The 14887-nt window shown below is 42.1% G+C and overlaps 1 protein-coding gene across 2 annotated transcripts in view; it reads left to right on the top strand.

The window, feature by feature from the left end:
• The window catches only part of vopp1 (VOPP1, WBP1/VOPP1 family member), a 71753-nt gene that overhangs the window by 36932 nt on the left and 19934 nt on the right, over nucleotides 1–14887 (top strand).

Here is a 14887-nt window from a genome sequence, read left to right as displayed (position 1 = left end):
CTAATTTATTTTTACCTTATTTCGGGTGCTACAGAGGCTGTATAAGTACAGAAAGAGTTACATAAATTTTCTTTATCCCTTGAGGATTCTCTGTTCAGTCGCCACAAATCCAGGCCTGCACATAGACAGAAACTTACCAGGGGTGAATAGCATTCTATCTGGGACAGAAATGGAGTCATCTGTACCAGACAAAACGTAAATATTTGTTCCTGGGTGTAACGCAGGCCTGCTGGATGAGTTGTGTAGCATTGGATGTTTAGTTACTTCTAGGATGAGATCCATGTCCTTTCAAAACAATAAATTAACTTGAGTTTCAAAGACATGGTTAACATTCTGCTGAGAAAACCTATTAAACATGCCCCAAACTATAGTTGATTGTAAATATTTTTTTCACAACCAGGCTTTTTTCACCTTTTTTTGTAACCATTATATTAGTGTGCTTCCTCAGTCATAATTTTCCTGCTGCAACCTTTTCCAAGTGCTCATTAGCATATGCAAATCTATGCTAATTAGGATTCGGATTTGGTTCAGTCGGTGTCGTGGATTTGTCTGAAATCGAATCCATAAAAAAAGGCTGGATTCGGCCCGAATCCCCAACCGAATCCAGGATTTAGTGCATGCCTAGTATAAAAGCAGAATGAAATTGCCAGTGGTAATTAATTGAGTCACAAATGTTCTAGTTTTACTTATATTGTTACAATAAACTTCAATTAAAAAATAAAATAAATACAATTTAAGCTAGTTTTGCTGTCAACCTACATTTTAGGAAATAGCCTTTTGTGGTTACACAATTTCTAGGGTTATGGAGGCAGACTGTAACGTTCAAGTTAGAATGGAACCAGTGTGCGACCGCTGTATACAAAATCTGACTCCTACAGTATAACAGGAACTCCCAGCTCTTCCCGGTGTTCACCGACGCCCTTTTGGGGCCCCGGACTTTCTGCTGCGGTCCAAGCTGGGGTCCTGCAAACTTTCAGAGTTCAGACGAGATGCGAGGTACAGGCAAGGCAAAGGCAGAACGTAGTCGGGGTACAGGCACAAGTCGGGGCTGGCAGCAATATTCGTAGTCGGGGTACAGGCAAACGGTCAAGGCAGGTAGCAAGTATCGTGGTCAGGGTCAGGCAAAGGTCAAATCCGGAAACAGCAAACAAAATGCAAGAGCAGGAACTGTAGATAACAGAAGCCAGCTTGGGCAATGAAAACAATGAAGGAAGGGGTTTAAATAGCCGAATTTGGCGCCAAAAATCAAAGGAACCGGAAACCTAAAAAACCTACACAAAGATGGCGCCTAATGCTTCAGGGCGCGCGACTGCGCATGTCCGCGCGTCATCGCGCATGCGCAGTAACGCCGCGCCGTCTCTGCCGAACCCGGAAGTGCGGGCCCTTCATAGAGCGCGTCTGCCGGCCGGCGCGACCTAAGGTAGGGGAACGCGCCGGTCCGGCAGAGCGCCTAACAGTACCCCCCCTTTCAGGAGCACCCAACGGGGGCTCCCAAGATTTCTCAGGAAATTTTCTATGAAAAGATGTAATCAATCGGGGAGCATGAACATCCTTAGCATTGACCCAAGACCTTTCTTCGGGACCAAAACCCTTCCAATGTAAAAGATATTGAACCTTACCTCTAGATTTTCGTGAATCAATGATCTCTTGTACCTCAAATTCCTGTTGATCATCTAGAAGCACTGGTGAAGGAGAAGAATGAGCAGCAAAAAATTCATTGTAAACCACAGGCTTGAGTAGGGAGACATGGAAAGAATCCGAAATAGTCATACTGGGGGGAAGATCTAATCTGACAGAAACTGGATTGATAATGTCCTTGATAGTGAAAGGACCAATAAAACGTGGACCCAACTTGTGAGAAGGTTGATGCAGTTTGATATTCTTTGTAGAAAGCCAGACGGAATCCCCAACATGGAAGGAAGGACCAGGACGGCGTCGCTTATCAGCAGCGGTCTTCTGAAGGGAGGAAGACTTTTGCAGCGCTTGATGGGCAAGTAGCCATACATTGTTAAAGTCCCGGACCAATACCTCCGCAGCGGGAACATCGGATTTAATTAGCTCAGATGGAAGGGCCCTCGGTTGGAAACCATAAACACAGAAAAAAGGAGAGAATCCTAAGGACTCATGTCTGAGGTTATTGTGAGCAAATTCAGCCCATGGGAGTAATTCAGACCAATTATCCTGGTTAGATGAAATAAAACAACGAAGAAATTGTTCAAGGGATTGATTAGTCCTTTCAGTCTGTCCATTACTTTGCGGATGGTAAGCTGAGGAAAAATTTAATTTGACCTTTAATAACTTACAAAAGGCTCGCCAAAATCTGGAAACAAATTGTACCCCACGATCAGAGACAATACTGGATGGAAAACCATGGAGACGAAAAACTTCTTTGACATAAATCTTGGCTAGAGCAGAGGCAGATGGCAACTTCTTTAAAGGGATGAAATGAGCCATTTTAGAAAAACGGTCTACCACCACCAGAATAGTAGACATTTCGGACGACTTGGGTAACTCGACAATAAAGTCCACTGCAATATCAGTCCAGGGTTGATTAGGCACAGGTAAAGGTGTCAGTAAGCCACAAGGTAATGAGCGAGGAGTCTTCTGCTGTGCGCAAACTGTACAAGAAGACACAAACTGCGAGACATCATGCACTAATGAAGGCCACCAAAAATATCTACGGACAAGATCCAGAGTCTTCTTAGTACCAGGGTGTCCAGCCAACAATGAGGAATGGGCCCACTGCAGTACTTGGGGAACCATTGATGGAGAGACAAAGTTCTTATCCAAAGGGCAGGCAGAGGCAGAGTCATCAGAAAGCATCACAGGAGCAATAATACGTTCTGGAGCGATTATGGGGGTAGGAGGATTATCAGGGCTTTCAGTTGCTAGAAAAGACCGAGACAATGCATCAGCCTTAATGTTTTTAGACCCTGGACGAAAAGAAATTAAAAAATTAAACCTTGAAAAAAAAAGAGCCCATCGTGCCTGACGAGGATTGAGTCTCTTTGCATCAGAAATGTACTCAAGATTCTTGTGATCAGTCAAAATTGTAACGGGCTCGGAAGACCCCTCCAGAAGATGTCTCCATTCCTGAAGAGCGAGTTTGATCGCCAATAATTCTCGGTTGCCAACATCATAATTTCTTTCAGCAGCGGAGAACTTACGGGAGAAATAGGCACAGGGATGCAAGGAATCTTGGAAAGAAGGCCGCTGGGATAAAATTGCTCCAACACCGACATCAGAAGCATCTACTTCTAGAATGAAAGGACGAGTAGGAACCGGGTGAATGAGGACTGGAGCAGAACAAAACGCGGCTTTAAGTTTTTCAAAGGCAGCTTGGGCTTCAGAAGACCAGACATCTTTGACCCCCTTTTTGGTGAGGGCAGTAATGGGTGCGACAATTTGAGAAAAACCTTTGATGAATCGTCTATAAAAATTTGCAAAACCCAAAAATCGTTGGATGGCTTTTAAACCAGCAGGAGGAGGCCACTCAAGGACAGCAGAAAGTTTGACAGGATCCATCCTAAAGCCTGAGGAGGAAATGACATAACCAAGGAAGGAAACTTCAGACTTGTGAAAGTCACATTTTTCAATCTTAGCATAAAGGTGGTTTACTCTCAAGCGATGCAGTACTTGTTTGACATGATCAATGTGTTCAGGTAAAGATGACGAAAAAACCAGTATGTCGTCTAAATATACTACCACATAGGAAAAAAGAATATCTCGAAAAATGTCATTAATAAAGTCTTGAAAGACAGCAGGTGCGTTGCATAAGCCAAAAGGCATAACTAGATATTCATAATGACCGTCACGAGTGTTGAAAGCCGTCTTCCACTCGTCTCCGTGACGAATACGGATAAGGTTGTAGGCCCCCCGCAGGTCTAATTTAGTGAAAACCTTAGCCCCGTTGAGGCGATCAAAAAGCTCTGGTATCAAAGGAAGGGGATATCGGTTTTTAATGGTAATCTTATTCAGACCCCGGTAATCAATGCATGGTCTTAACCCTCCATCCTTCTTCTGGACAAAAAAAAATCCAGCCCCAGCGGGTGAATTGGATTTTCTAATGAACCCCTTAGACAAATTCTCTTGAATATAGTCTTTCATTGCTTGAGTCTCAGGGATCGAGAGAGGGTAGGTCCTTCCTCTGGGGGGAACGGAACCAGGAATCAGGTCCACAGGGCAATCATAAGGACGGTGGGGGGGAAGGCTCTCTGCATTTTTCTTTTCAAAAACATCGGCAAAGTCTGAATAACATGAAGGTAGATGTTTTACAGAAACCGAGACAGTAGAGAGGGACACAGCAAAGTTATCGAGGCAATTTGTACGACAAAATGAACTCCAAACCGTGATATCTCCCCTAGACCAGTCAATGATGGGATTGTGTTTCTGTAACCACGGGAGACCCAGGATAATAGGTGTGGCAGGACACTGAATGGCCAAAAAGGTGATTACCTCAGAGTGTAGCGATCCCACTCTTAAGCGGAGAGGAGGAGTGGAACAGGTCACGAGGCCAGGAGTTATAGGTCTACCATCGACAGCTTGAGCAGAGAGCGGAACCTTGAGAGGCATCAAAGGAATTCGAAAAGACTTGGCAAAAGACAGGTCAATAAAGTTTCCGGCAGCTCCTGAGTCGAGAAAGGCCTGGCAGGAAAAATACTTGGAATTGGAAGAAATGGAGGCAGGTACTAACACTCGGGTGCGAAAATTACGGGGAAAACAATTAGCTTCGCCTAGGGAAGTTTTCCCCAACAGACCTAGGCGCTGGAGTTTCCCTGTTGAAGAAACTGCTTAGGCTTGTTGGGACACATCTTGACAAAATGCCCGGTGCTCCCACAATACATACAAAGACCAGCAGACCTTCTACGACTACGTTCCTCAACGGAAAGCCTGGTAGCTCCAAGTTGCATTGGTTCGTCCACGGAGGCTGGTACAGAAGCTGGTACGGAGGCTGTAGCGGGCGCTGAAGTGGAGAATTCTGGAGTAAATCTCCGCGGGCGGTTCCTTTGAAGCTGTCTCTCCCTCAAGCGGGTATCAATATTGATGACGAGAGACACCAAGTCTTCGAAGAGGGATGGTAAGTCACGAGCGGCAAGTTCGTCTTTAAGAGAATCATTGAGCCCGTGCCAAAAAGCTGCTATCAAAGCCTCATTATTCCAGGAAGTCTCAGCGGCCAGTGTACGGAAGTCTATGGCATAGTCAGAGGCAGCACGAGAACCTTGGGTGATTCTCAAAAGGCGAGCTGAGGCATTCACCTTTCGACCAGGGGCATCAAAAATTTGTTGAAAAGTGGAAAGGAAAGTAGCAGCATTGTTGACGAGAGGGTCGTCCCGTTCCCAAAGAGGAGAAGCCCAAGCAAGGGCCTTACCAAAAAGTAGAGCAATAATAAAGGCAACCTTGGATTTTTCATTTGGGTAACGATGAGGAAACAGTTCAAAATGAATCTTACATTGGTTCAGAAATCCCCGACAGGTCTCAGGATCACCCCCATAGCGCAAGGGGGAAGGAATCTTGGGTTCAGAGAGAAGAACAGATGCCGAAGGGGCCGGAGGTGGAGAGGGCGGCAAATCAGGAAACACTTGAGGCAGTTGTTGTGGTACCTGTAATGCATCTAGGCGGGTGGTAATGTGTTGTAAAGTCTGCGCGAGGTGCACCTGCTGAGTCTCCTGCTGCTCCAGACGTTTCATAAAGGCTTCCAAAATGGATTCCAGAGAGGAAGCAGACGCAGCGGCCTGAGATGGCTCCATGTAGGGCCCAAGCTAACTGTAACGTTCAAGTTAGAATGGAACCAGTGTGCGACCGCTGTATACAAAATCTGACTCCTACAGTATAACAGGAACTCCCAGCTCTTCCCGGTGTTCACCGACGCCCTTTTGGGGCCCCGGACTTTCTGCTGCGGTCCAAGCTGGGGTCCTGCAAACTTTCAGAGTTCAGACGAGATGCGAGGTACAGGCAAGGCAAAGGCAGAACGTAGTCGGGGTACAGGCACAAGTCGGGGCTGGCAGCAATATTCGTAGTCGGGGTACAGGCAAACGGTCAAGGCAGGTAGCAAGTATCGTGGTCAGGGTCAGGCAAAGGTCAAATCCGGAAACAGCAAACAAAATGCAAGAGCAGGAACTGTAGATAACAGAAGCCAGCTTGGGCAATGAAAACAATGAAGGAAGGGGTTTAAATAGCCGAATTTGGCGCCAAAAATCAAAGGAACCGGAAACCTAAAAAACCTACACAAAGATGGCGCCTAATGCTTCAGGGCGCGCGACTGCGCATGTCCGCGCGTCATCGCGCATGCGCAGTAACGCCGCGCCGTCTCTGCCGAACCCGGAAGTGCGGGCCCTTCATAGAGCGCGTCTGCCGGCCGGCGCGACCTAAGGTAGGGGAACGCGCCGGTCCGGCAGAGCGCCTAACACAGACCTTGGAAGATATTCTGAGCATCTGGGAGCAGAACCATGCACAGAGCAGTCAGAGGGAAGATGCAGAGACCATATGGTCACAGAGCGTGTTGTCTTTGATTATTCAATATGTCATATGTATTTTGCATGCCTCATTTATAAGCACTGGATTCTCAGATTCAGCTTTTAGCTCATCTGTTGTAATAAGATAAAAATGAACAATAATCATTGTACCGAGTTAAGTTATCTTCTTTTTGTAAAAGGTTTGTAAAATCTTTATTCTTACACACATTTACATATGAAAAATGAAATACTGTCTCTTATCAAAATCTAGACTATATCCCCCATATGTAATAAAAGGCACTAAGTTTGCCCAGAAGCAGTAACCAATAGCAACAATAGCAGGCTTTTAACAGGTGACCAGTAATTTCTACCTTCTGATTGGTTGCTGGGCAAATTAGTTTAACATAACCCCTTTATGTATTATAGATGTCAAGGGGGTCACAGCAAAATACATATTGTAAGAGTTGGCAGCTGATCAAAAAGCTTGACTGCCATGTTAAATGCATGCCAAGTTCTTCTTTTCAATAGGCAGTAAAATAAGTAATCCACTTGCTATGGATAGTTCCGCAGACAAAATAACTGATGTGTGTAATGTAGTAACTTGAGTAAATAACTACATAAAATGGCCAAAATGTTTCCAGAACCATTAGCCATCAAGATTTAACAAAGGATGCTGGGAGTTCACCTTCACATCATGTAGTAGAAAAATGGTACTACAAAATTAGAGAGAAAATAGATTGATAACACAGAGCTCATAATTCTCCGGTGGCAGATTCCAATTTGATAGGTTTTTAAAAGGCTGCAGATCTGGTCCCTACAGGAAGGTGATAAAAATTTGTTTCACACAGCTGCGATTTTTTCACTTTTGATTTTATGAGTTGAATGGGAAATCTCCCCCTGGGAAGTCTTCTGTAGATATCAGATGGCAATGGAGTGCTAAGGGAGGAATGCAAGCTATTAACTGATGGGAAATACACTTATATTTGTATCCTTTTTATATTGTCTAATAAGCACACATATATGACGATAGGTATGAAGTAAATTAGTCTTTATTTTACAGTGCATGCATATTTTAAAGTTGCCAATTTTAAGGAGGTTGTGTAAATTATTTGTGATATTTCTGGATATTGGACAGAACTGCTGTGTCTTCCTGTCAAGGTGTAATTGCCCTGGGGTTGCAATTCAAGTGACCAGCAGGGAACTTGCAGAAAAGCATGCACTTAAGGGAGGGGGGCAGTGTAGTAAAATAAACAGGGACAGAGTTCAGAAGGTAAAGTAGAGAAACGTGCAGTGAGAGAAAGAAAGAAGGAGAAAAGCTGTAAGGGGAAGGTGTTTAGTAAAGAGGTGCTTGAAAGGGATAAAAACAGAAAAGTATATAAGGATTGCAATATGCAATAATCTTATGGAAAGTACAAAAATGCTCTTAGGGTGGGGTTGGAACATGGGTAAAATGATGCACAGGAGTAGGGAACAAAGAATGGCAGCTACATGGTAACAGGATGCACAAGGGAATAGTGTTAAGTTAATGGCTTATAAAGGGGTGACAGTTTTGAACAGACTATGCCTTAAGGGCAGGGTTGGAGAAAGGAGAGAATGGCAGGGGAAGAAAATGGTGCATAGCAAAAGAGATACAGGTATTGTTGAATCGCACAAGGGGAGGAGAATAAAAGTTAATGGTTCACTGGAAGGAGAATAAGGGGCATATTTATTAAGCTGTGTAAAACGAATTCACTGAAAAAACGGCTTAAAAAGCTATGTAAAATAAATGGAGATCATCGCCGTCTGAACGCCAGATTTTACACCATTATTTTACACAGAAAAGTTCCGGCGGAGGAAAAAACACGTAAAAAATGGCGCTGATTTTCCAACGTTTTTTACACAACAAAGCCTGGCAATGTGCGGCATAATAAATATGCCCCTAAACACTTTCAGGATGTTATCCAAATTTCTTACCTTATATTACCTATATTATCTATATTTTACTCCTTTAAATATTCTTTTAAAGTTTTTTTTTTACCCCCACCCATTTCTGATGTCCAGTTTACAGCAATGTCATTTCCTGTTTAATTGTGGGTTGCGGCTCGGCTTGTGTATAAGGCAGGTGCAGGTTGGGTAACAGGTCAGAGCGAGTTAAAATGTGTGTTGTGGGTCTGGGTCGCGGGTTCCAGGCTGCACGTCCAGGTTGGGTCTGGGTCTCAAAAATTGGTTCCACGCTGGACTCTATTATGCTGTATAATCTTGTACTGCTACTTGTATTTCCAACCTTCAACCTTTAGCAACAAGAAAGCAGCATACATGTGACTCCAAAGAGGTGCTGTACAAAATGTAAATATTTAATAAAAAACAACAATACAAATATAGACTTATCTGCAAATTGTCGCAGAAAACAACTTTTCTTAATATGTGTGTAGGGACCCATAGGGTTAAGCTCCCTATGGCTTTACTCCTACCTCTTCACAATCTTTGCTGTTATTGGGCAGAGCCCTTATACTCAGGTTTCAGTTATGTAACTGTATTCCTTATAGGTTTATACAGGTTGACCACTTCCCCGGCAGACTGATAAAGTGTCTAGCAAGGAGGAGTGGCTTCCACTTTTGGCTGCATGCTGTTTCCCAAGCAGAGCTCCATCTGAGCCTGGGAGCAGACTGTAGGCCCCAGAAGCAATTTGTACCCTAGGGGACCATTTACCCTAGTGAAAGTCGGGGACAGGGCCCCATGAACGAGGATAAGCAAGCACAGCAGAATATTTAATAGCACTCTCTAGAAGAAGTGAGCAAAGTCAGCGTTAGCTAGAAAGGGCAGCCATTAGCCCCACCAAAGGAGATACTAAGGGTTTAGCCTACCCCAGGCTCTGTATGCCTTGCTGTAGGGACCACAGTTAAGACAAAGGATTCAGGCTAGTATTTACCCCTGAACCACCGTTGGCTGTAGGGATCCGTTCCAGTAAAGGGCATCCATCTTGGGACTCCCAGCTACTGCCTCTGCATATCTCCATTGTGGGCTATACTGTCTCTAAAGGTCACAACTGCTATTTACCACTGTGACATTCTATATCAACTGCTTGTCAGTATATAACAACCCTGCATAACATCTGTGTCTTGGACCAATAAATCTGTATTATAGTTCACCATAAGAATCCTCTTGCGTCCATTTATAATATCTGCACCACACTCCCTCAGCTAGTTGTAGTTCAACTACACCCTCAGCTCCATAGCAAATCTCCCACTTAGCGGAGGCCCATGCCTAAGTATTAAGGGTCGCATGTAACACATGCTCTACACTATACTACTAGCCTGGATTTGCCTTATATAAGTCAAAATAGTGTTACATGTGTATTTATTATTATGTATTAAGGCCTAAAGGCTGTCATACAGGGGCAGATTTCAGCTGCCAATTCGGGTTCATCAGACCAGTTTATCTGCCAGTGTTTGGGCACCCACGATGGGCCTACCTGCCCGACATTTGGTCTAATATTGGCCAGATCTTGATCAGCTTTGATTTTCCATCAGATTGGGGACTACATTGGCTCATTGATGCAGTCCTCAGTCCAACAGCGCATATGCCTGTCTTTTTAATTCGATCGTAGTTGTATAGATAGATAAAAAAAATTCTGCTTTTTTCCTGTTCCCCCCTAACCCCCCTGTGATAATAAGGGTATAACCCCTTCTTGCTTCATTGTTTTACGGTGAGGGCAGTGATGTTGTGGAATGCCCCTCCTAGTGATGTTGTGATGGCAAATTCTGTTAATGTCTTTAAGAGGGGCCTGGATGAGTTTTTGAACAAGCATAGTATCCAAGGCTATTGTGATACTAATATCTACAGTATTGATGTTGGTATATATGGTTTATGTATGTAAGTGTATAAATAGGTCAGTATAGGTTTGTGTGTGCTAGGTTTAATTGGAAGAGTTCAACTTGATGGACTCTGGTCTTTTTTCAACCTTATGTAACTATGTATGGCCCTAGGCATATTGGGAGAAGATCCACTCATTTGGCGACCTCGCCAAACAAGCAGATCACAACGTGTATGGCCACCTTAAGGGAACATGCTAGTCAACACCTCTTAAAGTGTAACCACATTTTGTTGATCTGTTTTTATTGCATACTCCTAGGAATATGATATATATATATGATTTGTCAGATTGGCTCTTACTTACTATGTATTATTTTCAGCATAGAATATATGGTTAGAAAATCTTAGGGGATGTATATCCAGTCATTGTGTGCTTCTTAGTGATTCCAAAAGTGATGAACACCTCTAGGTCTTTTTTGTGAGTTATCCATGTGAATGTGTTTGCTATATATGAAGTCATTTGTCTCAGAGTCTGCGTGCATTACAGTGAATATTTTCTCCTTGATTGACACTTGGAAGTGTTAAGCTTTTATTTACAAGTGTTTTATTGATGCAGTTTCTTTGTATAAAATGCATTGATTTATTTCAGCTTCTCTCCAGGAAGCATTATCTTCCACATATGTTGCCACTAGTGACATTCTTGAATACAAATAAATACCTTCCATAATTTTATTTTCCTAATCTTGCAGTCTGTAAGAAATCCTGTGCTGTCTGGAATTTGGGGCAGTGGCAGATACTGCTGATCACCCGTCTGAGACATAACAATATCACAGCTTATCTTCCTTACAAAATGATTAATTTGATGGTATGTTCCCTGCTGTGAGGAAAATTGTGCTTGCATTAACTTCACTGCTTCTCAGCCATTCCAGTACTGAGTAGGTGACTGCTTTGCATACTGAACAATGGTTTCTATACCCTGTATTTTCTGGCTGAAAAGAAATACCTTTTAGTCCCTGAGTGGGAACAAGGTTACTCTTTCTTTAAGTGTCACAATTAGAAATCACCTGTGCACTTAGTTTTCCATTACTTGTGAACACCACTGCTTAATGTATTCCCACTTTATTGGATCTATTCGACTCTGCTAATACTGATTTTAGACAATTTAAAGGAACAGTAGCAGTAGTGGTTTACAGTAATTAAAATATAATGTACTACTGCCCTGCGCTGGCAAAACTGGTATGTTTGCTACTATAGTTTATATAAATAAGCTCATGTGTAGTGTAGTGTTAGTGAACTTTATTTGTGAGTTGTTCCCAGTATGGAATTTCATCAGTTATCTAGTTGCTAGGGTTAAAATTACTTAGCAACCAGAGAATGGTTTGAATAAAAGACTGGTATATGAATAGGAGAGGACCTGCATAAAAGATGATTCATAAAAAGTAACAATAACAATGTAGCCTCACAGAGCAATAGTTTTTGTTTTGGCTGCTGGGGTCAGTGACCCCCATTTGAGAGCTAAAAAAAGGGAGAAGAGGAGGCAAATCATTGAGAAACTGTACCAAATAAATCATGAAGTCTAAATGAAAAGTTTCTTGGAACTGGCCATTCTATAATATACTAGAAGTATGTATATATATATATATATATATATATATAAGAATAGAGGTCACTGGCACTCACGTGTAAAGCACAAATTCTGCCTGGGTGCAGCGTCCAAAATCCGGAAACAGAGTAGAAAATAATGAAGCCGCTCTCACAGGACTTATGTGAAAAAATAAAGATTCCTTTAATGAATGGTGGACAGACGTTTCGGCTGAACACCTCAGCCTTTCTCAAAGTGTATATATATATATATACTAAAAACATACCGTAACTAAAAGTTAACATTTATATCAACCAAAATCTAGTGTTCCTAGAATACAATTTTATATTTGTGTGCATTTAATTAAATTGGATTTACAACTAATGTATGTACCGTGAGATACAGTATTTTGTGAAATATAAAATAAGGAAATCTCAGTAAGCCCTATAGAAACCTCTTGGCATTCGAGATCTGAGTCAGTGTAAGTGGCTCATCTCCTCACGGCCACCCTTCTTATTGCCAGTCCTCAGAAATAATAACACTTTAACACAGCTGAACTTTATTTTCTCTTTGTCAGGGCTGCAGCCCATTATTGTTATCATTGCTATAGCATCTAATTAGCATCCAGTGGCGTGGGAGTCACTCGTTAAAAGACTTTATACATTCCATGCACTTGGATTGCCTTGAACTGAGTTGCTACCGAGCAGCAAGCATGATCTGTGTGGCGTCTTCACCAAAAGTAACGGGCTGGAAAATATCAGACAAGATAATACTGCAGTGCTTTCTGAGACCTATCTCTGCCCACGGCCAGCATTAAAACTCAAGGGGCTAGAATTGTCTTTTGAGAGTTATCCAGCCAACAGTTATCCAGAAACTGGTACATAAGAGATGCGTATGTGCCTATATAGGATTAGGAATCCTTTAGGAATTACTGACCCAGTGCTATGAACCCAGTTACAGCATATAAATATTGTGTTACCCATTAAATAAAGATGTTAAAAGTTACAAAATTCTACTCATTTCTTTGGTCTATGTGAACCAATGGGAACTGCCTGAAAGTACATGCTTGCTTAGAAGGGGAACTATTGCTGTTATATAAAAAAAAAAAAACACCAGTTATTTAATTAATACATCTGTTTCACAACAAAGTGGATTAACTTACTTTATATAGTTCATTTTGCACCAACGAGTGCTTACTAGATCTTAATTCTCATAATATGCATTTATTAGCTGCCAGTATATGTATAATACATCAGATAATCCACAACAAGGATAATATAAACCAGACGCCTAACAATGCTTCTAAGGTTTAAAATACAGCCCAAATTACATCACAATGAAAAAGGTAATCAAAAAAAAGATGAATTAAATAGTCCACAATTGTCCTAAAATGTTAGATATCCCAAATGCATAGCCTACAATGTACTCCCTGTTTACTGTGCTAAACTGGCTGGGGGATGGAGCATTACTCTAGGGACTGCTAGTATGAGCTGACTGGCTGATCCTGAGACCACCTGGGTTCCTGGTTACCCAAGGCTCCCCTCCTCTAAATATAGATATGTTAGTCTCTGATTCATTGTCATTTTCATGTAAAAACCTTGCATGAAAATATCCAGTAATATGCTTCTAAGACCAAAAAACTAGAGCAACCTTTATATTTTATTAGCGTAGAACTTACTTCTTATTACTTCCTATTTAATTAGTGTTAAAATTAACATTTCAGTTCAGGTCTGCCCCAGCTTCTCTCAAGCTATGGTCTGTATTGTAACCCACGTGCGTTTTTAATATTCCCACTGAACATTGCTATGAACTGTAAAAGATAAATGCAGTGGCATTTACATGTCGCTAAGCAGCAGCAGCCAGGCTTGGTATTTCAGGAAGGTAAATGTGACCTTAACTCTATAAAGCACTTCTTGCTTAGAAAATCTTTAAGATTCAAAAGTGCTACACTTGGTGAGCAATATGACCTTTCTTGGGTGGAACTCTTTTAAACAAAGGTTTTTAGACTATCTGGTCTAATCATTTCTGAGCTCTTTATCGTATTAATAAATTATTATCGTGCCTGTCACGGCTGGAATCTTTAAAGAATATCCAAACAGCAAACGAAATGTCCTCTTAATTGCCTTTTATGCTGGACTCCATCATCCAGTGCTTTGGGGCTACCTTAGAGGTAAGGAATCCCATAGATTGGGAACCTTTGCCAATCTCCAGTCCATTCAACACAAATGTTGCATACTTAGGGCTTGGTTTATAAACCTTCAAATGTCCTGGTTTGTGCAGCTGCTGCAAGTGAGTTCCTGAACTCACTCACATTGTTTGCACTCAATTGCTTTGGCTTGCTACTAATCTGGATTAAAGTCTGATGCCACACACAGCTCATGGCGTATATATTTTTGGCAAGCCGAAAATTGCTTGCCGAAAATACCGCCATACACTCCTACCTGTGCCTGCACCCGAATGAATGAAATACGCCTTAAGGCTGATGCCACACGGGCGTATTCTCAGCAAGTGTTTTCTGCCACGCCACGCTACATTTACCCTACCTTGTGCCTGCACCTGAATGAATGAAATACACTGAGGTGCAGGCACATGTAGCTGATATCCGTCAAAAAACGTAAGAATTGGTATCTTCGGCGGATATCAGCTACATGTGCCTGCACCCGAGCGTACTCCATTCATTCAGTGGTAGGAGCATATGGTGGTATTTTCAGCAAGCGGTTTTCCTCTTGCCGAAAATATACACCATAAACTCAGTGTGGCATCAGCCTAAGTCTTTTTTTCCCCATGAGCAGGTTTTTGCTAAAAATAAAAAGGTTCCCACATTCTAGGCACCAAGCTTTTTATTTTTGGTAAAACCCCCTTTTCTTTGAGAAAAAAAAACGTTTTTAAAATAACCAGTTTGACAGAAAATGAAGCTATAAATGACCGAAAACTCAAGTGAGTTCAGAAACACACAGTTTCTGCCAGCAATTGTGCAAACCCAGATGCCCGAGGGTTTATAAATTAGGCTCTAAATATCAGACTATTTTTCAAAATTGTGTGTGTACATTTTTCTAAGTAG

The sequence above is a fragment of the Xenopus tropicalis genome, chromosome 6 (assembly GCF_000004195.4).
Source record: "Xenopus tropicalis strain Nigerian chromosome 6, UCB_Xtro_10.0, whole genome shotgun sequence".
In the NCBI taxonomy this organism is placed as follows: domain Eukaryota; kingdom Metazoa; phylum Chordata; class Amphibia; order Anura; family Pipidae; genus Xenopus; species Xenopus tropicalis.
Note: the sequence above shows the minus strand (reverse complement) of the source record. Positions and strands in the feature narration are given on the sequence as shown.